The sequence below is a fragment of the Corvus cornix genome, chromosome 1 (assembly GCF_000738735.6).
Source record: "Corvus cornix cornix isolate S_Up_H32 chromosome 1, ASM73873v5, whole genome shotgun sequence".
Taxonomy (NCBI): domain Eukaryota; kingdom Metazoa; phylum Chordata; class Aves; order Passeriformes; family Corvidae; genus Corvus; species Corvus cornix.
The window spans coordinates 115196017-115221129 of NC_046332.1; the positions used below are offsets into that span (position 1 = coordinate 115196017).

The 25113-nt window shown below is 46.8% G+C and overlaps 1 protein-coding gene across 5 annotated transcripts in view; it reads left to right on the top strand.

The window, feature by feature from the left end:
• Nucleotides 1-5269: 5269 nt before the first annotated feature.
• Nucleotides 5270-25113, top strand: part of ERG (ETS transcription factor ERG) — a 136240-nt gene continuing 116396 nt past the window's right edge. For 3 of the 5 annotated variants that reach the window (XM_039553384.1, XM_039553407.1, XM_039553409.1), the window contains exon 1: nt 5303-5319. The gene's annotated coding sequence lies outside the window, so the exon portion shown is untranslated. Of the gene's footprint in view, nt 5320-25113 lie in introns of all 5 variants that reach the window. The other 2 variants (XM_039553390.1, XM_039553429.1) reach the window with 2 other exon arrangements.

The window sequence follows — 25113 nt, forward strand, 5'->3', positions numbered from 1 at the left end:
AGGAAAACAAAACTAAAAATAAAAATAAGCAAATTATCTCACTTTCCTTTTAGCCCATTGCTTGGGAAAGAGTGTGAATTGTTTTAAATTGACAAAGCAGTCCTGAATAATCACTGATGCTGAATATCCTGGTGATCATCCACCCACATTATCTAACCAGATACTTACACAAGTAAATTCCAAATTAAATCCTTTCTTTTGCCACTTCAGAGTTTTAAATAGAAATGATCTTTCCTTCCTTAATTAAAAGTGGTTCTCACATAGGATGGACACCAGAGCCTTCTCAGAGATTGCCAAAATGATACTGGGGTGTGCAGTCTGTGACTAAAAAATACCCATAGTGCTGAAAAAAGCCATAATTTCTGCTCCTTGAAAAAGAGTTGCCTGCTCATATCCAGGCAACAGGATGTGTCTATATAACTGCCTATCTCTCCTGAATTAAATGTCATTTTTACATAAGGGAACCTTTATTAGTGAATGTCACCCACACCTGTGAGAGGTAATATTTATAAAGGTGTCCCCTTTTTGTTGCCTGACTTGTTCATCCTAAATGGTATTTTCATAGGTAAAATGTTAATCCTTTCTGGTTCTAATGAGAAAAATCAGACACTGGAATTGCATTTTGCCAGTGGGGAAAAAATTAAAATAATCTCTGCTCTACTCCTGTTGTTTCATATCAAAAGAAATAAATACCATTCATATATCCCATTTCATTGATAATAACTATGATGAATGCTAGGAAGCTTTCATTATTATCCTTCTTTTTTCAGTTTTTTTGAATGAGTGGGTTGTTTAACCTGGGGAAAGGAGGCTCAGAGAGGACCATATTGCTCTCTACAACTCCCTAAGGTTGTAGCCAGGTGGGCTTGGTCTTTTCTCCCAGGTGACAAGTGACAGGACAAGAGGAAACAGCCTCAAGTCGCACCAGGGGAGGCTTAGGTTGGTATTAGGAAAAAATTGTTCACTGAAAGCATGGCCAAGCACTGGAACGGGCTGTCCAGGCAAGTGGTGGGATTGCTGTCCATGGAAATCTGCAAAAACCACGTGGGTGTGGCACTTGGGGACGTGGTTTAGTGGTGAACACAGCAGCAGCCTAAAACCACTGCAAGTTTTGCATCCTTTAAGTGGTTCAGTCCCCAGTTCTCCCATTAAGACTCAAAGTTATCTGAGGCTGTGCCACATGCTAAATATATTTTCATAGTCCCACTGCTCTGGAAGAAGCATGGGAAAAGAGCTGGTTATGGGACTTTTTCTTGATCCAGATGTGACAATTTGTTAATTTTTATCGTTTGTTTCCAACTTGTATTTTGAAAACTGTGTTTAAGGAGATGGAAAATGACGTGAACCCCTTTTTTCTTCCCCCCATGACACTCCTGAGCAAGAGGCAGTGCTCGAAGACCCATCTGCTCTGAAATTTCCTCCTTCCTCATGAGAGAAAGCTCCAGGAATGAGCCTTCGGGGTGGATCTTGTCCCTGCACAGGACACCAGGATCAGCTTTGGGGACAACTGCTGTGACAGAGCAACTGGCTGTGACCATGGGAGCTGGGGCTGGTGGCAGGAAGGTGGCACAGCAAGGGATGCTCCAGCCTCCCACCTGGCTGGCCCTTCATCCCTTTCCTAACCTCGTGTTCCCACTACTTGCATCTGCAGGAACATTGGCTGAATATTTTAGTCATGCAGGTAGGGCTTGAAAGAGCAGAAGATTTGGGTTTTTGGGCATGGGATGACAATGTGGAGCAGCTTTCCACGTGGGAGCTCAGCAGCTCAGCTGTCCTCTGTGGTGGGCACTGGTGGGGCTGCCAACCTGTCCCCTGCACCTGGCAGTGCCTGAATTCTGAAGGTGATGCAGGAGATGGAGCCACAGGGACTCACCGAGAGCTGGACGTGACCCCCGCTGGCTTTGCTGCAGCTCCTCCAGGAACACACAGGATTTTGGGGGCCTGTTCCTGCAGCCACATCTCTGGGTGTAGCACGAAGCTGTCAGCACACTCAGTGTCCCTCTCTCTGCTGTTTTATCTCAGTTAACAGGAATTACGCATCACACTTCCAGAGAATTTGTGGCCATCGTGTTACCAGGAGCTGCCGTGTGCAGCGCACAAAGACTGGGGCTGCAGGATTTCCCCCCCACCCCAGCCCCGCTGTTCCCAGCCTCCCAGGCATTTTCTGGCCCCAGGAACATCCTTGTTGGAGTCTGTAACCACCACATGCCTCTCAACCAGGAGCTTCTAACCACAGCTCCACCGGGCAAACCTGGTGCCACCAGCACCTTGTAAGGATGAAGCTGCTGCTGGCTGCAGTTTGTTTCGGGGATCAACTGGTTTTGGGGCTGTCTCCTGCTGGATTTATGTTCTCTGAAGAGTTAAGTACATTAGTGTGGGTAATCTCACTCCATTACCTTCTATAAAACTGAATCTGTGATTTCCTCCCTGGTGAGCATTTACCATAGCGAAATAGGCTACTATTTTCATATTTAACTCATTGGTAACTCATAAAACCAGCTCAAGCTGTCTGCCCCAAAGAGCAGAAGCTGTGGGACGGGCTGGAGGGTCAGAGCTTTTACAAGACCTGGCAGTGTCGGTGCAGTGCTCTCAGCATCGCCCTCGCATCCCTATCCCATCCCTCCCCCTGCTCCTTTGAAATCCACAAAAATCAGAAATTTATAAGGCTTCTTAAAAATCCGAGATGAAGCAATTAAACCTCCAGACTGGAGGATGTGAACCTTTAAAGGCCCTTTGCAGAATATCAAAAGAATGAGAGGATTATATTTAGCAGGTGTGACAGCCCACGCAGGACATTTCATTGTGAAAGGGGCTGACATGAACCAGGAACCGATACTTAAATTAATATAAAACATCTTGGGGGAAAGGTGTTTTCTTTTCTTTTTTAAGCATTGGGAAATCATAGTGCTTTCTGGCTTCTTCAAAAGCGAGAGGTCCAAATATACAGGAGTCATCTGGCATGTAAAAATAAAAAGTCTGGGGAGGGGACACACACATAAAAATGCTTTGGATGAGGTTGGGAGGAAAATGTTGGGGGCCAGGGGGCCAAGAAACACCATTGTGAATTTTCTTCCCCCGCCTCATCTGAGCTTTTGCCTTGCCACTTGCAGATCCAAGGATTTTCCCTCCCAGGGCAGGTTGCTCAGGGCAGAGGGGCAGGACTGGCCACCTCTCCTCATCCCTTCCCTGGAGACACAACCCTTCATTACAGGGGTGCTTTATTCTGATCACTCCTGTTTCTATTCCTATCACACCCTACCAGGCCTTGGAGTGGAAAACTTGAGTCGGGAGTTTTGTGGGGAGGCGTCCACGACTTTCTTGCTTCATTCACTACTGTGTGTTCCTTATTTTAGTCGAGCTGCTCCGTTTTGATTTTCCAAAGCTGCGGATTGAACGTCCAGAAGCTCGAGTTGTTTTCACACCCACTCGCTGAGGGCCACAGGAGTGATGCTGCCCATCCACAGCAGGGGAGGCTGCGGGGAAGGTGGGGTGGGTGACAACACTGTCCCCAACTCTGAGAAGGGACCCCACAGGCTCCCCAGATCTCCATAGGTGGGTGATGCAGTGACAGAGGGCACTCAGTCCCACTTTTGGGGTATTTTGTCTCTTCACTCTGCTCATTCAAGCACTGGGTGCTTGCTTGAGACCTTTGGATTCTTAGTCACCCAAAAAAACACGCATTGGGGTAAAAAGCCCATCTTTCTGCTGGGGCTGCTCCGAGGGAAGGACAGAGGTGTGTGGTTGCTTGGATCTGCATTATTGGGTACCCTTTGGCATGGAGAGAGTTAAAGGTCCTCGGCACCCACCAGCCCTGGTCTAGGCAGTGTCTAAAATCAGTCCTAGACCCGCTTTATTTTTTCCTTAAAAACAGGAAATGGAGCCCTGAAGGCTTTTTAACTGGAGAAGGAGAGTGAGGAGGGGGTATACTCGCTCTGCCCATACCCAGCCCTGAGCCTGACCCAGACTTGGGGGTCTCTGTGTGTGTTTTTTTTATTTCTTCTCCCTTTTTTTTTTCTCCCTATTATTTTGGCAGACTTTTTGGAATGTCTGGGAGCTAAGGGCTTTGCTTCATGGAGCAGAATTCTGAAGCAAGAAAAAGAGAAAGTTATAGACTAAACCACAGAAATGTAAACATGTCTGCAGCTAAAATAACTCCACTTTCATTGAAAACACTCCTCGCTTACAATCAGACTTCTGTGTGCTATGCTCAATAAAACTGCATGCTAATAGCAACCAATTAATACATTATGTAGTTCTGCTTTAAAAACTGAGACGCTTTTAATTATTATTTTTTTTCCTAATTTTTTTTTTTTTTAATTATTATTTTTAATTAAGGGACTACTGGGTTTTCTGCTTCGGACGCCGGTGCCGGGCGCTGACCGCTGGCGGAGAGCGGCGGGCGATGCCGGCGGTGCGGCGGGGGCCGAGGCGTGCCCGGGGAAGGTCGGGGCGAGGCGGCGGCGGGGACAAGCGGAGCCCCGGTAAGGAGCCCCGGGGCCGCCGCGGGAGGGACGGGACGGGGACGGGGACGGGGACAGGACGGGGCGCACCGCCCGCTTCTCCCCTGGGTTTCCCCGTGGGCAGCGTGTGCGAGGTGAGTGCCGATGGAGTACCGGGATGGGTCGCCTCTCCATGCCCCTGCACCCCTGGGAGATGGGGCTCCAGCTTCGGCCGGACCAGCCTCCTCTGCTTCCCCCCCCTCTCCGCTCCCCTTTTATTCCCGAGCATCCCGTTATTCCTCCCGCTGCCCTCCTCGCCCCCGCTGCCACCTGGTTTAGGGGCCAGGCTGGGATTCACGTCGGGGCCCCGCCACAACCGCGCGCTTGTTCTCGCCCCTTCAAACGCGCTCTTGTTCCCCGCGCCGGGGGGCGAAGCGGCCCCGCCGGGCCGGGCCGGGCCCCGCCGAGCGCCGCGTCCTCCCCCGCGGCTCCCGCTCACCTCCAGCTCCGCCCGGCCCCTCCCGCCCCCCGAGCGCAGCCGGGGGAGGACGCGGACACCGGGGGCGGGGGTCCCGGAGCGCCCCGGGCGCGGGGCCGCCCCGACGGCGGCGGGGGAGCCGGGCAGCGCCGGGAGCGGCGGCGGCGGCCGCGCTCGGCGATTGGAGAGAGGAAGAGGCGCCCGGAGCCGGGGGCCAGCGCGATGGGCTGAGCCCGTCCCGACTGAAGTGACTCACCGCCGTCGGCAACGCCGCCGTCCCCTCGCCCGCTCCCTCACTCCCTCCCGAGCTCCCGCCGCTGGCGGCCGCTGCCTTCCCCCGTCCCATCCCGTCCCGCCCCGTCCCCCTCCCCAGGAGCCCGGACTGACCCCAGTCCCAGCCCGGTAAGTGCTTTCCCTTCGGGACCGCGATGGGGCGGGGGCGGCCGGCGGAGCGCCGGCCGTCGGGGCGGGAGCGGCGGGGAGACGGGCGAGGGATCGGCCGGGCGAGTGACTGATCGGGCGAGTGACCAGCCGGGGACAGGGACCGGCCGGGGCTCGGTGGCCCCGAGGGCGGCGCGGGGACCGGCCGGCTGTCCCCTGGCCGCGGGCCGTCGGCGGCTGGAGCGGGGCAGCCCCGAGGGCTCGGCAGCCGCAGCCGCGCATCCTCTGCGCGAACCCTGCCCGAGTTCCTTTAAGTTTTGAAGGATTAACGCTGTTTGGCTCCGGGCTGGCCGCTGGCTTTTCGGGCAGAAATTATATCTCGTTCCCCCTCGCCATCACTTCCCCCCCCCCCCCCCGCCCCTGAATCGTAATAGCAGCGTTGGTGCCTTTGTAATTCTTTCAGCAATTCATCATTGAATTAACTAATAGCTCTATGGCCTTTCAAAAGCTGGCCAGCTCTTGCATGTAGGAAAACCTTCAATTACCTGCGTGGCTGAGGGGAGTCAGGGTTGGGTTTGGTACTTCTCAGAGTAAGGGATATGCAGGGCTCTGTTTTGGTGAGCAGATGACTTTGCTGAGGAGTTTGGCGTGCACGTAATTGTATTTACAAAAGCTGGAGTTGCAAGTTCCGGCTAACGTAAACTTCCATTCATTGCTGCCTTTGCTAAGAGCCCACGGTGCGAGGAAATGGCTCGTTCTTTAATGAAGCTTTTTATTTGTATTCTAAGTGTCGTTCTGTGAATTAACTCTGTTCTGAAGCCAGAGTTTGGAAATTACATTCTGCCCCGTTCTGCCCATGTAATTTTGAGTCCATTAGGAAAACCAGGATAGGTCTATGAACTGCACATGGAGAAATGTCACATTCCTTTGGTTTAACCCTTTGAGCACTTCCCTGGTTTCACTGAAACAAGTGAAGCAGACAAAGACAGCTTCTCATGGGGCTATGAAATGTAAACTTTGGTCAGGATGCATATATCAGGTGTGTGATTTCAGGCACACCTGAACTGATAGGAAAATCAAGGAAGAGAAATAGGTTGTTTGACAGCTTCCCAATTAAAAGTAAATAAATAAAGGCATAAACAGACCAAGCCATACCTCATATGGGACAAATACATTTTTATGTTGATTGTCTGATCTATTTCTTAAAGGGCATATATAAAAACAAAGATATGGTACATTGGAATAGCAACATCACTGCTTATTTTCTCTTTCGTGTGCATATGTGGGCAAACAATGGCAAATTCTTTGAAAAACTTTGCAAGAAAAAAAATCTACTACCTCCAAAAACATTTCAGGGTTTAGAGCTTTGAACAGCATCTGTCCCCACCTCCCACAATTTAGTCCCAAAGTTAAACAAATCATATAGTACTGGATAGAGTTACATGTTACAGGAATTTTATAAATGATCTGTCAGGGTAAATCCTAGGTGTGATTAGTTGGACTTGTTGCTCCTAAGTTGTTGCTCCATTTGGATTGTCATTTCTGTAGCGTTTGGTTCTTAGAGATAGATTCTAATAGACACGTATATTAAGCGTGTTCATGTTCTCCTTCTGATGGTTTTTAAGCAGTAGTGCCTGTGGGGCTTCTCTCACCTTCTTGTAAGTGAATTTGAACTTTGTCAGGCACTGCAGAAATCTGGGTGAGGACTCACAATGATGGGAACCATGAGCTTAAACCCCAGATTGTTCCAGACTTGGGAGTTGTGTCTCTCATCACAAGGATGCTCATTTGTTTGTCCTTTTCCGTCTGGAACACCAGGTTGGATCCCACTGTTGTCAGTGCTCAAATGACAATTCTGCCTAAGACCCTGCCCTGTGAAAATGTCTTTGCTACCTGCTCTGCTGTGGGAAGTTTATTTTCTGTGCATGCACGGAGTTGTGTAAACAAACAGAAAAGCCTGGGAAGGCTGTGGCAGTCCCGTTGGTTTGAACAACACCCTGTGAACGGAATACCTGGCTGCTGATGAGGCAAATCCTTTCCCACTGCGCTTTCTCCAAACTCCCAGTGCTTTTCTATCCGAGCTTGAGGCTCATGGCACTGCTCTCCCTCTGCAGAGTGTTTAGTTTTGATGACTTCACTGTGATCCCTGCACGCAGCAGTTCCTCCTCCCGTGAGGATCCAAAAACACATGAGAAGCTTTTGCGGTGCTGATGGCATCTGGTAGCCCCAAAACATTACATGTTACATTTCCTTTCCTCACCTGTACATTACTAAATGCTCCAGGAGTTACAAGCAGGTAACAACCAAATAATTTAAAATGTTTGGGTCGAAACAAACCCTTTTTCCCTTGCATATCCATTGCATTGGGGTTTTGTTCCACTGTCAGGAAGCTTGCCATTTTCTTTGAAGTGAATAGTTACTTTTTTTCAGGAAAAGGCAGCTGTAAGGGCAGACTGTACTTCTTCTAATCATGTGAGCAGCTCTGTGGAAATCTGTGTCCCAAACTCGAGGTGGAAGTTGTTGACAGGGGGTAGGGTCGGAAAGGGCCCTTTGGGCCTGATCCATATCAGCTGAGGTCAGCGGGGCAGGCTTAGCCCTGAGTGCCTAAAGCTGCCCACTGGTTTTCTGTCCAGCTGGGAAGGGATGCCAGGGATTAGTGTATGCTTTGTATGGCACTTCTCCTATACAGTTGATTTAAAATGCTTTTGTTTAAAAAAAAAAAAAGTTCACACAGGGCAAAGATATTTTCAGCCTGAAATATGACTTTGTTTGTCTTGGGTTGGAAGAATTACCTTTTGTGCGATAACACCACACTGGTTTTCATTATACCCACAGCTGGCCACTCTCACAGCCACTGGAGTATTTTTTACTTCCCCTGGTGGTTCTGGCCATGCCCTTTTTGACACGCAGGTTTCCCAGGGAAATCAAGCATTTTGTCTTTTTGGCTGAAGGTTTGAGTCCAAAAAATTTGTATCAGTTTGGCATTTTGGAAGGTAGTGGTACAAGTGGAGAAAATCTAATATATTTCCTTCACAGGATAGTTAACTAGTGTAGGTAGAAAACTGTCGGTCTAAAATTACTTTGCTAAATTTAAATGTAAGTAAAAAGCAGGCAATAGGAAAAAAATGAAAGGGTATATCTAAATATGGAGTTGCGGCCGTATCTGTTATATTTAAACTGCATTTTAACCTCTTCTATTTATATTTAGTGGTCTGTGTATAATCTGGAGGGCTTAATTGAATTCAAGAAACAGCAATTTCACAATGAAACCCAAAGAGTTTATTCTGCTGTGGACACAGGGCCCATCCTCGTTAATGGGCGATTTATCAGAAGTAAAATGTGTGCAGTGAGGTATTTTTTATGTTGTTTGAGAGCAAAAAAATGAGACTCGATCTAAAATAAGCATGAATGGATTTGCAGCACGCCTGCTCTTCCCGCACTGCTATGGCAGGAGGATCCCCTGCTGCCTTGGGTGGCACTTTGCCTTGTGTGGAGTGTGAGATGCCACCACAGCAATTATTTTCCTCAACTTGCCCCCGTTCAGAAATGTCCCTTTTTCATTTAGAAAGCTGCCATGGTCAGTGGATTGTTCTTGCACGCTGCTTGCATCAGCTGCAATCCCTCCTTGGCACAGCATCATTCCAATAAGAAAAAAACATTATTCCAGGAACAAAATACATAGTTATTTTTGTTTGATAATGCATCACATAAATATTAATCGTCTGCCCAAACTAAAAACAATAAACACGTGTTTTCATTTTAGCTGGAGATACAACCAGCTTTGATAGGGGATGGTTTAAACCCCAGGGCCTCAAGCTGTAGCCACACAGCTCTGGGTGACCACAGAGGGTTGGGGAGTGGTTCCTGTGCACAGGTCGGGGTTTGATTTTGCTTTGAGGCCTTCTGTGTTGATTGATTTTAATATTCAATACATGATACGACACCCAGGTGCTTATTGGCGTGTCTTGGCAGTCGCGTTGCTCCCAGTGCTGGACCTTGTGCTTGGGCGCTCGGCAGCATTGGTGGGATATCCCAAAGCTGCTGCCTCCTCCAGATGCTGCTCCTGCCAACAAATACTGACTTCAGTAGTGTTTCAGGCCTCCTGAATTTGTCTGTAGCTGGGAACCCCACACACCTAATGAGCTGATTGGGGAGAGCAAGGCTGGCTCGTAAGGGGATGATGAGCACGGCGGCCCCGCGCGAGGCGAGTTCAGCAAGTACCACCCCAAATGTGGTTTCAATCAGCTCCACTCAGACACCCAAGTTCTGAGCTTCCTCCAGGAGGTCTGTAATGAAACAGCCTTGTTTGCTTTTCACCTCTCAGAGGAACGGCAGCGGGAGGAAAGCCCTGATTGAGCTCGCACGGGCCGCGGCGGGAGAGCAATTTGGGGTGCTGGGCTGGACGGGGCAGCGTGGAGGTGTTGGAGCTGCAGGGTCTGGGAATGCTGCCTGTGGCCAACACTCAGCTCCTTCCCTAAGGGGAGCAGAGCAGGTCACAGCCCTGGCTGGGGCAGAGGCACCCCGGAGAGGCTGTGCAGGTGTGAGTGGGTCAGGGGAAGGTTTCTCTCCCGTCATCCCAAATGCGTTGCCTGCTGAATTAGCATCTTTTCCTCCTGCTTTTTACTGTCTCCTACAAGTGGCCGGTAAGGGTCTGTTTTCTTTTCTTTTTTTTTTACTACTGTTATGCTGTTAAAACATGCATTGATTTATCAGCTGTTCAGGTCGTTTCATTTTTCTGGTTCTGGGAGTGCTGGCGTAAAAGGAGCAGCTTTTGCTGCCCTGTGGATGACTTAAAACAAAATGTTTTGTGAAATCTGATTGATTTCTTCTAATTTTTAAGGCATGTAGGTTTCCCAGTTTCATAATTTTCACATTGAGTTGATTACTTTATTTTTAGCTTCTTGAGTATGAATGCACATGGTATATTTGACCTGATTTGACTGAAAAAAAACCCTTTCAGCAAGTCACTTATTTTTTGCTACTCAGTAGTTATAGTGCATGCAGTCACTGTGTGATTTTAGTGCAATTAAATGTACATGTAAAAATCAGGGATTTAGAAAATTGCACAATGTATCTTTTTCTGTAAATTACTCTCACTGAATGAGAAAAAAATGAAATATGGCAATCAAACAATTCACTTTAGACGAACTGCATTTCTGTTATGGTTTATATTTTTCTGTCTAAGTAGAAAAGGGTTTTATACAGAAGGAAGTCTTGTAGTTACGCAGAAGGAAAGGCTTCTTAGCGAAATCCCGTTTTCTAAGGAGGCTTTGTCAGTTCTGAATAAACCCTGCAATAAATTTAAACCTGGTGGTTTAAAATTCTGTTTATAAAATGGACTGCTCTCTATAGAGTTCACAAATTATACACAAAGGATTAACTACTAAAGTAACATAAAGATGTTGCATTGCAACATGCACTGAGACTGAACTGAGAAATCTGCTAGGAAAAGCAGCTGATTTGCAGGACTTGCAAAGCAGACATGGGAAAAGTTCTCCATCATTTCTCCAAAGAACTGCTTTTGCTGTTCCATTGATTGTTCTCATTTGTGTTGGCTCTTCAAAGACTTACAGAAGGTTTTTCTTGCACAGGCTTGTGCAAAAATTTGCATTAAAAGCTGGTTTGGAAAAGGAAAAAATAAAAGTTTTAATACCACATTAAGACATGATAAAGGATTTAATAGCAAATCAAGATCTGGTGGATATCTTGTGCCTTTTCCTGAATTTCATTACATTTGCCCAGAATGTGCAGCTGGGAATTTGGACTGGTGCTCTTCATTCCTTTGCTACATTTATAAGTTCTCTGGTATTTTTATGTATTTATAGCAAACAGTCTGTGGCAGTCTCTGTATCTCTTGCAACCAAGACAAGCCAAATCATCTGTCACCAATATGCGTGTCAACATCCCGACCAACCGAGGGCACCTTGTTTTGTAGGCACCACCAAGGCTTCATTTCAGCAGAGCAATTCACCACCCTGTTGAAATGAAGAGCTTGAGGAAATCTGAAGCTGGCCTCTTCCTTCTTCTGTGCAGAGAAACCAGTTCTAAGTGATGAGACTGAAAAATGGCTTTAGGAAGGTAGGATTCACTTCACCTCGCTGCAGCCATCCAAAAATCAAGGACCTGGCTGACAGCAGTTGTGTAAGTTCCAGCCTGGCCAGAGGACAGGTTAATCTTGCCAGTCTGAGACAGTGATGCTCGTCTGGGAAAGGCACTGAAGATGCAGAAGATGTTCCATCAACTTGGGTGGGAATTGAGGTTGAAGGACTGGCTATTTTGGCTTTTACATGGCTGGCATGGAGCGCCCTGAATTCTGCATCCAGAGACAAATCCAGGCCTCCCAGCAGCTGATCTTAGGGAGACTGAAGGGAAAAATGTAAGTAAAATATAGCAGAGAGACCAGATGAATGTTTTACAGTCTGAGTGGAAATTATTATTATTACTTACTTACTTTAATTTTAAAATTTAATATTAAGTAAACATAATAGTTTAATTTTTACTGTCAAGCTTCCTTTTTGTTTAGAAATAGGAACATTAAAAACAGCAACAGAAAAGCCTTTTATGCTTTCTGCACTGCTCTCTTAACTTCATTGAAGAATTGAGTAAGAAAACATTAGCCATAATTTCTTCCAGCTTCAGAGTAAGATAAGAATGGATTAATACTGCTGCCTTTCTATTAGGATTCTGTTCTGCTCAGTGAAAGAAATAGTAACAACCATTTCAGGTGATTTTTTTTTAGGCTGGTCCAACTGTATAGATGACAGCCCTGGGTCTATACTTTGCTTAAATCTCTCAAAGCACAATGATGGAAAGTTTGTTTTGGACAGGCCATGAGCTTTTTACCTGTCAGGGGCAGTTCTTAGCCCCTTAATGACAGTGGTCCCTGCAAGAAGCACAGCTGAGCTCCAGAGCTGCAGCCAGGCCTGCAAAGCAGCTCTGCATGAAGCCGGCGGGGAAGGAGGGGAGAGCTCTGTGTTTGTTATTTGCATGTGATTTCCATGACAGTTTACAGGAGACAGAGTTGCAACCGAAGGTGAGCCCAGGGAGCTCGGCCTGTGGTCGGTCTGCAGAGCAGGAATGTGGGATGGGGGGTCAGGATCAGGTTGTTGAAGGATGCAGGAGCCAAGGTGAAGGGAATTTGAGCTGCCCTCCACTCCCTCTGGGTTAGCACCTCCCTGTGTGATGCGGCGTTTGTGGCACTGGGGTGGGGCACTGTCCCCTCAGCCACCCACAGGGGCACATCCAGCCTGTTTCTGCCCCTTGGGCTTATCCCGACAGGTTTCAATCCAGAATAGGATTTATGTAACTCCCTCTTTGCTGTGTTGGTTCCACAGGACCAGAGAGGAGTGAGAAGTACTAGAAATCTATTTTAGTCACTAAAGTAAGCAGACATGACTCAGAATACTCACTGGGAACAGATCTGCTGGATGAAAAGGTGCCATTTTTACACAGTCACTTTTCTGACCGTGCCCTTTAAACTCTTACAAAAATAGAATCCTTTCTCTGGCTCATCTCTTGGAAGGCAGGAATGGGAGTGAGAGTGAGGACGTTTGCTGCGCTGCTTCGGACCCAGACAAACTGTGCACGTTCTGTAAGGCAAATGTAACATGTGTTTAACACCAGGAAGAGCAGAAAGAAGGCATTTGAAATTCGTGGGGAGGGGATTTGGGCTTGGATAGTTTTACCATTTGCAGTGGAAAAGTGTGATCCCTCGTTCCTGCCTGTTACGGTTGGATGAGTTCTGGCCAGCGTTCTGCGCCGGTTTCTGGCATCCTTGTGTCCCTGCAGGAGCAGGTTCGGATCAGTGGGCTCGTCTGGAGCATGGAGAGGCTCCATTTGACCACTGCCCCTGGTTCCTCTTGGACTGAGTGGCCTCAGCTAAAAATGAGCCTGAAACCACACTGACGTAATCCGTGTTTATGGACCTGTGAGGAAACAAATCATTGCTGGCAACCAGAGCCCTGACGTGGTTGTCCCTCACATGAGGGGCGAGTTCCCCCTGCGCTGGTGAGCCCAGGGTTCCTCCAGGTCCTGGGGAGGCTGATGGAGCTGGGCTCTTCCCACTCCAGCCAGATCCCTATCCCTATCGACTCTCATCTGCATTCCATGGAAAGGATTAGCAAGGCAAATCATTTCACAGAAAGTCACTCCCAGCTAAGTAGGTGATACTGAATTTTTGAACTCTTCTTGTCTCTTTCTCGTTTTTAATGGTTTGGTAGGAAGCTGGAGCCTGGCTGGTGCACAGAAACTCAAAACCAGTGGTGCAAGCACACCACATGTGCTTCTGGGTGTTTGACAGTCCTGTTGTTCTCCTTTGGAGCACTGCTCTCTTGAGAAAAAAAATAACAAGCCTGTTCTAACGTATTTACCACTTTCAGTTGGTTTTACATGGAAAAAGAACACCAACCCATAAATCCCTCTTCCTCCTCTGTTCCAGAATAATCTGTGAAAGAGTTTGAAAACTCTGAATTCCTGTTCAGTGGATGAAATTTTGACCTTGCTGAAGTGGCTGAAGCTTCTCTGATGGCTTTCAAGGGGGCAAAGCTCTTCAGCTTAAGTGTTCCTTCCTCATGTTTCTGCTGGGGCTGGAAAGCCCTGGAAGTGTTCTCACTGCTGATTTCCTAAAGCCTTAATTCCCACCAGTTACTACAGCATTTAAAGGCACCGTCTTTCTTGCACAGGAAACAGCCACTGCTTTTTCTCTTGATAAAATTTCCCTTGTATGAGCTCAGAGAATTTCCACTTTCTCTGTGTGGGCTCATCTTTCACAGAGGAGGAGACATGGATCATACGCCTGCGAATCTCACAACTCCCTCCTGCTCCATCTCTGGCCTCCTCCCAGTCCCTTGGCAGGCAGGAGTCAGTGAAGATTTGCTGTCAAGGTCTCCTGTTTTAATTCCGTGCCGGACCCGGTAGCTTCCTCTTGCTGGGGAATCCTGTTTTTTTCTGGTTTAAATTTGAAAGGCGTTTTGGATATGATGACGTTTACAGCCAAAGCACATCACCTCTAATACTGTCTCCTTCTTGTGAAGCAAGTCGGGTGATTTCAGCAGGCAAGAAAAGGGAGGAAAAGCCTAGCAGGCTTGTGGGACACAGAGGATTGTCACTAACCCGGCACTGAGTGGCTCTGGGGATGGTCCTCCCTTCTCAGCCCCACTTGTGTTGTCTGAAGGGAAACTTTAAACGCCAGTGTTTGAGTAGAGCTGGTTTAGAAGTTTTCTGTGCTGCAGAAACCTCCAAATCACTGAGTCCCAGCTGTGCCCGATGCCCACCTTGTCCCCAGCCCAGAGCACTGAGTGCCACCTCCAGCCCTTCCTGGGACACCTCCAGGGATGGGCACTCCAAACCTCCCTGGGCAGCCCCTGCCAAGGCCTGAGCTCCCTTTCCATGGGGAAATTCCTGCTGCTGTCCACCCTGAGCCTGCCCTGGCCCAGCCTGAGGCCGTTCCCTCTCCTCCTGTCCCTGTTCCCTGGCAGCAGAGCCCGACCCCCCCGGCTGCCCCCTCCTGTCAGGGACTTGTGCAGAGCCACAAGGTCCCCCCTGAGCCTCCTTTGCTCCAGCCTGAGCCCCTTCCCAGCTCCCTCAGCCGCTCCTGGGGCTCCAGCCCCTTCCCAGCTCCCTTCCCTCCCCTGGACACGCTCCAGCCCCTCCAGGGCTCTCCTGCAGGAGCCAGAACTGGGCACAGCCCTCGAGGGGCCTCTCAGTGCCCAGCACAGAGGGACAATCCCTGCCCTGCTCCTGCTGGACACACAATTCCTGATCCAGGCTGCGGCAGAGGGAACGAAGGAGGCACTTGGCTTCTAGGTGAACTAAATGTTACTATTGTAGTGCTATAATTAGAAAGGTTTTAAATTAGGTATTGACAGCAGTTGAGAACTGGTTCTCCAGTGTTGCAGCTGGCAGGCACTGAGATGTGCACCAGCTCCTAACAGGAGCAGGCTGTGAGAATAACTCGTTAACCAGTTACTCCACATTACTGGTACTCCACATATGGTGTGAGGGCTGCTGGGGGTCTGGAAGACATTAGGACGTGGTCTGAGAAAGGGCTGCACAAGAAAGGCAACAAATAACCCCACAGAGCCAGATCCCCATTCCCACACTGCTGCCAGGTATGTGCCCATGTCACCCTGAGCCAGGGAGCTGTGCCAGGATCCAATTCCCTCACCCTCCTGGAGTGAGCCCAGATGGGTGGATTGTGAGGAATCGCATGTGAGGGGAACCTTTGCTTGGTCGCATCCACGTGGAGCAGGTCTTCTTCTGTCAAGGAGGATGAATATTTGCCTCTTCTTCCATGTGCTTTTGCTGCATGGGATGGGCTGAGGGATGCTGTTTCCACATCCGTGTTTCCAGTGGTAATGAATGCTACGGGGAAGCGGACGGCGGTGAGCCCATTTCCTTCACAGTGGGAGGAAAGTAGTAATTCAGGAGACCATTAAACATTAGAAATACCTCTGCGAGGTCCCTACAAAGACACACTCCATTTAGATTAAAGTCCCGTAGGGCCAATTACCTGGGAAGAACATAAGAACTTAAACAAAAGCTGAGTTAGGTATGCTGCCCACCAATGGCTTCGAGCAAGAATGGATGCAGTGAGGAAACACTCGTGTGTGTTATGAAAGTGAGAACACTGAGAGTAGGTCTGTGTAATAACCCACTTTTACTGTTCCCCCAGGATCAGCGTGCACAGGAAATATCTGTGGCATGCTTGCTTTTCCTGGAGATGACAGCAACGCTTTGGCAACCACTTTGTTCGATACTTTTCAAAACGTTGGGCTGTTGTTTTATGAATGTGCTCTGATTTTCTGGCTGCCAGAGCCTTTGTGCTTGGCTTCTTAAACCTTCCCATTCCCATTCCAACCCTGGATACTTCTCCATGAGTACCCTTAGGTAGCTGTGATGATGCCTCTGTTTTTCTCTATGTCACCATTGGGATGGGGCTTGAAAAAAAAGGGAAGCCACAAAAGTCCCTAATGCTCCCTTTGTCAAAATAACCTCTGTGGCCTGTGCTCCTCTGTGTGGGTGGCTCTGGAGTCCTGGAGATGGAGGGTTAGGGAAAACAAATTTGAAACACTTTGTTTCTGTCAGTGTTTTCTAAGAGTGGGCTGAGTGTTTTGCACAAGGCTACAAAGCAGAGCTGGGTAGTAACACTGGGCTTAAAACCTGCCTTTGCTTCAGCTGCTAGACCCTGATTTTATTTGAACATTTAGCTATTTACAGTTTGACCTGAGCACCAGAGTGCACTGATCCTTCAGGCAAGGGATTTTGAAAATGAGTCTGTTTTAAGACACTGGAGCAACATGTTCCTTAAAGTGTTTACTGATGCAAATTACTGCCTGGTCTTGAAATGGCCTCCTCCCTTTAACATCATAGAAGAACTTTCTTGAGAGAAGACACAATAAATAGTCTGAGGTCTAATAAGTGAACAAGCAAGGCTGAAAGGTTTTTAAATACTGCTTGCTTAAATAAGAGTCATTAACATTGTAACTGATAATGAGAAAAATGCTCATGCCATTAGTGGTTTACCACTTTGGTTCCTAGAGGATAAAAACAGCTTCGTAAAAGAGACCGCAGACTGTCCATTTTCAGCCTCAGTGCAGGGCAAAGGCTTCAGGAAAAATACAAACCCCGTAATTTAAAAATAATAATTTAGTATTTGTGTTTGGGAAGCATGATCGAAATGCCTTTTGAACACAGGGGAGCGTGGTGATCTGTGGGCCCCAGCACGCGGTGTCCTTGCCTTGGTGCTGTGGTGGGACACTGGCTCATCCACCTGCTGGGAGCAATGCAGGAGCAGCCTCTGCCTTCCAGGATGCCTTTGGGATCCCCACCTGCATGGGGACAGCTGAATTTGCAGTTTCCAGGTAGTGGCCCAGTGCTCAGCAGGTACTTGAGGCCGTCCTGGGATCCTTCCTGCAGTGACCTCGCTGTTTCCTGCTGCTGGAGTAGGGAAGTTTTTGGGAAATGGTGACATTTCAGTCCTAGGTTGGCTTGCTTGCTGGTGGGGGGAGTAAAAGGTGCTGGGTCCGGGAGGCACTCGGTGCCTCAGGGCATTGCTGGGACTTGGTGGCTGAGGAGCAGTGGCAGCAGCAGTGGCGTGACCTTCTTTAACTCATCCATCTGGGCCAGGTGATCTTTTCTCTAAGGATGGCTCCTTCTCCTTCTTCTGCATCTCTTCTTCCTCTGGGCCCTGTCTCCTGCTCAGTGTGTGGAACCCTGTGTTGACCTCAGCCAGGACTGATTCAAGCCTTTGAGAATCACTGAATCATTGAATGGGTTGGGTTGGAAGGGACCTTAAAGATCATCTCGTTCCAAGCCCCAAGAAAACCTGGTGTTTCCTCTGGGGAAGGAGAAGTTTGGGACTGAGCGTGCTGCATTCCTTGTCTTCAGTAAGGAACTAGAAGCAAGGGCAGGAGGAGGTTGAAATGTGTTCTTAGACTATCTGTGGTTGTAAATCCAACTGCCCTGGGTTTTACTGATGCTTCCTGCAGCCCTGCCGCATGGACCACAGGGCTTGCTCTTACGTAAAGATGGAAAGTTCCCCCAGCTCCCCCCATGAAAATGACTGTTGTGCCTTATTCAAAATGAGAACTCAATCAAGGCAGGAACACAGCTGGGCCAATGACAAGAGAAACAGAGCAGTGCCAGGGTGAATTTTTATGGAAATGCTCTCTGAATAGTATTTCCATGAAAAGGCAACTTACTCGCAGATGGAGGCTGCATTGCATGAAGGAGAGTGTGTTGTACCACACCCTGAATCTGTCAAGGTCTATAAACTTTTCACATATTTTAAGTTCAGGCAACAGAGAGGCAATATTTAAGACACAAAGGTTTTCTTCTTTATGTCAATGTAATTATGTTATCCCCAAAGGAAGAAAATGTAAGCCAGGGGAAAATAAAAAGGGAAGTTTGTGGAAGAAACATTTCAAATATAAAGTAAAGGTCAAATATAATTTGAAATAGAAAGTAAATTGATCTATCAGAAAGGACACTTTTCAGGATCATGGAAAGATCTTGATTTGACATTTCAACAGCATCCTAGAGATAGCAATGACTTGTAGGTCTTTGTCAGGGGGTGTGGTGATCCTTTTAGTGTAGGAGCAGGATTAGCTTAAAAACTACAAAATCTTCAGAACTTTTCCCTGTTGATGGCAATGGGACTTTTCTTGTTCACATTACCAGAGTAAAAGATTAGGGGAACCGTATTAGAAGCAAGAAATGAAGGGTGATTGATGTTAGTGTTCAAAAAGTGGCAGAAGGGAAAAAACCTGAGCCCAATCTTGAAACTGCCACACTTCGATTTACTTAAACACCTTTTTTTTGGAGTTGTTGTAGCCTTCTCAGTGGGTTGGTTTCCAAATTGCCTGACTGATTTCACTGTAGGCAGAGTGGCTATCAGCGGAGCTCTTCCAGAAGGTGATTTTTGGAATGAGTTAACGTTGCTTTCTTCCTGGGACTTTTTCATGTCACACCAGTCAAGTTTGAAATGTGCTGAGAGAGAAGTTCTTGAGGCAGCCTTGAGATTTTTTCAGCCTTTTCCTGCATGTTGCTTTCTGAAATAAAGGGGAATGCATTTTTTAATTTATGATAGCTTATAACTTGATGTCAGGGCTGTTCTAAGAATAATAATCAAGGATTGTTACACTGACTTGATTGTTTACATTTCCTTTTGGCACTGCCAGTGGTAAGCCAGAGGTAATAACACTAAACATATTCCTCTGTCATCCTCTCAAAACTTGTCACCACGGAATAGAAGATGGCTGTGCGTGTGTTTTAAAGATGAAGGCATTTGACAAATGCCATAATGTCTCCGTAAAGGTCTGCAGTGGAGATCCCGTTACAGGAAAACTTTGGAATGGGTGTAGGCCTTGGCTCTAGGAGCTGGGAGTAGAGATGAGTGACAGCCATGCTTAAACTGTTGGATTTGAGGAATGGGAAAAACAAACTAAAAAGGAATCTCAGCAGGGGACTTTGAATTTGTGAGCGGATTTGGTGGTGGCACTGCAGGGTTAGGAGATGGGCTCTGTAAGGGGTTGGTAGGGCTGTTGCTCCCTCATACTGATGTCTGCCTGTTCCCTGCATCCCAGTCAGATATGGAGTTGGGGACCCATAGTTTTTTGAGGAATTTACAGTGAAATGAATGGGAATCACCTGCCAGCAGCACGTGGGAGTGCATCCCCCTCATTATGTGACAGTGGGACATGTCCTTGTTCCTCTCCCTGAACTCCCCAAGCCCATCTAATAAATGCAATAAGCCAGGCAAAGGCATCAGTAGCGAGTGCTGACAGGGGTGGAACACCCCTGAGGATGGAGCAGGGGATCCTGTTACCCCTTGTTTGGCACAGAATGGATGTTAACCCTTTCAAAGCTCTCCTGGTGAGCAGAGAAAGGCAAGAAAGTACTTCTGACATCCCTGAGGTTTGGCTTTAAAAGGTTTGTGTCAGCACAGGAAGGCCACAGGGAAGCCCAAGTGGCTCAGCAGATCTTGGGGATGGCTGTCCCGTGGTGGCGAGGACAGGGCTGGGTTCTATCTGCCACAGGCAATAAAGTGTTGGGGCTGTGCTTTCATTCCCTTACAGCCTTGACTGCCATTTATCTGGGGCTCTTTATCATCCCTCATGTCCTTACAGGCACATCTCGCTACAAGAAGCAATTCAGTTCTCCTAAAAAGCAGAAAAATCAGTTTGCATCAATTTATGACTGCCTTCTACCTCTGCTGAACCCCCTCACACCCACAAACATTGTCATGCACCACTTACTTTGCACTAGAAAGGGGATATTACATCTCTAGGTTATTTCCCCAGTACTTTTATTGTTCAGCCCACTACAGGAAGGGTTCAGGGAGTATATCCAGAAAGATGTTTTTGTTCCCCCACCATGGGTTTCAGTCCCAAGACTGCCAATTAAATTATCCCATAAATCCTCCATTATAGGTAGTAAAACCTAATTTTAGATTTCCTGCCCGCTCTAGTGTCCTGCCTGATTGCTACCAGTTGGAGAGAGGCTCAACCTGTTAAGCAGACAATTGGAGTGAATTGGCTGTTTCTTTCTGTGCCACATGTGGAGAGCTTTTTAATATCTGGCATTTGGTCATAATTCTCTCTGGCTATTTTCTACCTTTTAGTGGCTCACATGTTGGAGGGTTTTTTGTTGGGTTGGTTTTTTGTTTTTTTGGGGCGTGTTTTTGGGTTGAAAAGTAGACGTCTGCAATTTATTCTTCTGTCAAAATGTTTGTGAGAGAAAAGCTTGTCATGCTGTGGATAAGGAACAATGTTATTCTGACTTCACCACTAAAACATTAATAGTTTAAAATTAGTTTTTGTATAATTCTGTTTAAAAGCACTGTGTTAATAGAGCTAACACATTCCTGTGTAAGCGGAAAATGTCTCAGGTTATCTGAATATTCTTTCATTCTTGTTCAAATACAAATATATTATTTAGCTGCAGTGATGATTTTCTTGAGGGCAACTTCTGCTAATTGTATTCTTTTGGAAGAGCATTTGTTTTAAATACAGTCTTACTAAAAATTCCTATTTTTCTCTTCGCTTGGTATTTTTCTTTCTAAGATTTACTGAGGGCAACAAATAGATAAATTTGTCACAAAAAGTGGGTTTATTACATGAATAAGGTGTAAGTGCCTCAGTCGTTGGACAAAGGGATATTTGTGTTCAAATATCCCTTTGTCACTGAGATTGAAGTAGATTCAAGAATCTGTGAGGAAAACTGAAGCCTGAAACACTATGAGAAATTCACAGATTTTTTTTGTTTCTTTGCTAAGTGTGTTGTTTGTTAACCTGGCAAAATTCGTGGCCAAATCACAGATTTGGATACTGTGGAGGCATCTGTGGGTATCTTGTACCTCCACAAGGCACTGCCTGGATATTCCCTGTATTTCCTGCCTGGATACATTGGTGGTGTTTTAACAACTCTGTGTCAAACCAGGAAGGTGTGTGACAGTCGGGAAGGGACTTTTCCATCTCCAGAGTACAGGGACAGGAGGATTAATTCAAAATACTGGGTGGGTATAATCTTATAGGTATTTGCAAAAGGGAGAAGTACTGCTAAGAGATATCACATAGAAGGAGCAAATGCTGCTTCTCATGGAATCCTAGAATGGTTTGGGTTGGAAGGGACCTTAAAAGTCATCCAGTGCCACCCCTCTGCCATGGGCAGGGACACCTTCCACTGTCCCAGGCTGCTCCAAGCCCCAATGTCCAGCCTGGACACTTCCAGGGATGAGGAGTCCACAGCTGCTCTGGGCACCCTGTGCCAGGGTCTCCCCACCCTCACAGCGAAGAATTTTTTTCCTAAGATCCCATCTAACCTTACTTTCAGTTTGAAGCCATTAATACCATCTCAGACTACAGTAACACAGAGGCTGGAGCAGGACTTGCCTTGAGATCCAGCTTTGTTGATCCATCAACCTTAGAATCATAGGATCATTAAGGTTGGAGAAGACCTCTAAGATCAAGTCCAGCTGCTAACCCAGCACCACTAAACCACGTCCCCAAGTGCCACATCCACACACCTTGCTGAACACTTCAGGGAAGGTGGTGCTACCATCCTGTTCCCATGCCTGACCGCCTTTTCAGTGAAGAATTTTATTTCCTAATATCCAATTTAAACCTCCCCTGATGCAACTTGAGGCCATTTCCTCTTGTCCTGCTGAAGTCCTTGCTTTGCCCAGGTAAACTTGAACCTGCTGGTGACAGCCCCAGCATGTGGTGGTGGTGCCCAGAGGGTGGGAGGAACTTGTCACTTACGAAGTGTCTGTCCTTGCTGATGGTCAGGACTGTGGGCACTAAAAGGGTTTTGTTCAGATGAACAAACCCATGTTTTTTAGTGATCTCAACCCACAGTTAGTGAGCTGCAAAAGGAATCAGCCCCTTTCAGCAGTGCTGTCCTGTGTGGATTCTCTGATGTGCTGCTTCTTAGCTTTCCCCTCAGTAGGGCATGGACTCTGTATCTTTCCTTAGTCCAGCTGTTTGCTCCCCTCAATCTTCATGGAATGGAGTATTTCCAGGTCTATTAAACCCTGTTAAATTTGGGAAAAAAACAGGCAATGATTCCTAAGCTGATGGAAGAAGAGGTCAAAGAACATTCCCTTGTGCATGCAACGTGGTATCTCAAGTCTCATTTCTTGAAGAATGAGGCTAAAAATGGAACCATCATGGTCTCCTTGCTAAAGAGATCTTCTCCACCTCTCTGTGTTTACTGTACTGTGGCTCAGCGTGGGGAGATTATCATTTGTTGAGTGATGCCTGAAGCACTGTATAAAAAATAAAGCATACACAAAGACTAACAGAGAACAGAAGAAAGGAATTCAGGCCTCCCAGTCACAGCACTGTGCCTTTAATGGCTGATGAAATATTGTGTGCATGCTTTTAGTTGTATTATTTGTCCAGTTTAGGAACCTGGAGATAGGAGGAATGGTCACATCAGTGCTCAGGATGGAGAACAGGCAGAAAGTAGGGAATAATCTGTGTTTTCTGTTCTGAAGTTAAGTGCAAGAGTGACAGGCAGGGTCCTTTGGGGTACAGAGCTCTGTGAAATGCTGCTGAGTTACTTGGATGCAGTTGACTTCAGGAATCAGCAGAATTGTACTGCATAATCAAAATTTCAGATCCCCAGAGACAGTGCCTATAAAAGAAGCTTTGAAATGTAATCCAAGCGACTTTAATGCATGTTTGTTGTACTCTAAATTTCTAATTTAGACGTAGGAAGAACTGTAGGAACATAGGACGGTTTGGGTTGGAAGGAACCTTACAAACCATCTCTGCTATTGGCAGGGAACTTTTCACTGTGCCAGGCTGCTCCAAGCCCCAATGTCCAACCTGGCCTTGGGCACTGCCAGGGATCCAGGGGCAGCCCCAGCTGCTCTGGGCACCCTGTGCCAGGGCCTGCCCACCCTCCCAGGGAATGATTTCTTCGACATATCTAACCTAAATTTCCCCTTTCAGTTGGAACCCATTCCCCATTGTCATATGACTCCAGTTCCTGATGAATTGTCCCTCTCTGAATTCCTTGTAGCCCTTCCAGGCACTGGAAGTTGCTCTGAGGTCTCCACACAGCCTTCTCCTCTCCAGGCTGAAGAGCACCAGCTTTCCCATCCTATCCCCATAGGGAAGGTGCTCCATCCCTCTTACCAACCTCATGGCCCTTCTTGGGACTTGCCCCAACAGTTCCATGTCCTTGTTATGAAGGATCTGAGTGACCCTTCTTATAAAAGACATGGAAAAAATGAACACAATTTGATACCCGTCCCAGTAACGCTGGGAGTTCTGCACTGATTGATTGCACTGGGCACTTTTGTACTTATCTCATTTAAAAATATTTGCTTTTTACACCAGGCTGAGAATTTTGCTGAATATCCAATGTCTTGCATGGGAATGCTCTTAATTCCAGGTATCCGGCTTCAGAATTTGAACAAGGCTTGTGTCAAGCCTCTGCTGTCTTGAATATGCTACTGTTACCAGAAAAAAAGTCTCTCTGGTATGCTAAAAACAGGGGACGTGCTGGGGTTTGCAATTTTAGCATTACAGATTCTTTATTATTAATAGATTAGAGGGGATTTTTCCAAAGACTCCTATGAGTCAGAAGAGTTCCTGTTACTAAATTTCATATATTCATTTATTTATACAACTATACATGAGGCCTTACGGTCTTTTCAGCCCCGAAAGAGCCAAGGTACTGTAAGTGTAAATGCAGTTTATTGAGTCCTGGAGATCATAAATATCTCCTTTAACATCTGATTTATCTTGATCTATGTGCATTGAAAGAAGTGTCTCAGCATTAGGAAAGAAGGGGCATTTGCTGCTCTTTTGGACAACCTGTGTATTCATACCCAGAGCAAAACTTTGGCAGAGAGTGGTTAGAATTAAACTGTCACCACCAGGCCAATTTTAATTCATATTCTGCGAGGTTATATGAGTTTTATAGGTTCATTTATTTTCCTGATTAACAGTCCAGTCCTGCTCCTGACAAAGTCTCCCTTTTTTTTCATTCCTGTGGCTTCCCCAAGACGAGCAGAAGAGATAAAGTCTTGGGCAGAGGGAAATGTGAGGAGAGGAATTTCAAGGGAGGAAATTCGCTCTCCCAGCATAAATTTGTCTGGACTTTGTGACAACGTTCTGGGTTTGTACCATGGAGAAATTGTCCAGACAGATCTTGGCGATGCAAGACCTCAGTGTACAAGGGAGCCAGCTCCAGACAGTACCTCCTGGAGCCTCTGCCATGCTGGTAAATCATGGAATCATGGAAAGGTTTGGGTTGGAAGGACCTTAAAGATCATCCAGTTCTAACCCCCTGCCAAAACCAGGGACACCTTCCACTAGACCAGGTTGCTCAGAGCCTCGTCCAACCTGACCTTGAAAAAATCAGTATAATACTGATACTATCTTTGTCTTTCTTTGCTATCTCACCACTACTGAAGTGGAATAACTGGTAGATACTCTTTTCTTGGAAACTAAAGCTGATTATTTTATTTCTATTTTATTTCTTTCAACAATAATAAAAAAATAGAATGACAGTAATAGAATTGAATGACAGTAATAGAGTGTTCTCAGCAAAATGATACACTGTGGTTTTATTTTCCACAAGCAAACAAAGGTGGTACATCGAGACATGCAGGTGATGGTGATAAAGCTGAGGAGAATTGTACCATAAAAGTTCAAAATGCAATGACAATATAAAAAAAATCTGATGAAAAAATACTTAGGGTTAAAATGATCAACTAACCTGGGCCTGCCATAAGATACTCCAAGATAAGAGAGGATTTAAAAGGTCATAGTGGTCATAATAACCTTTAGGCAGCCTGGG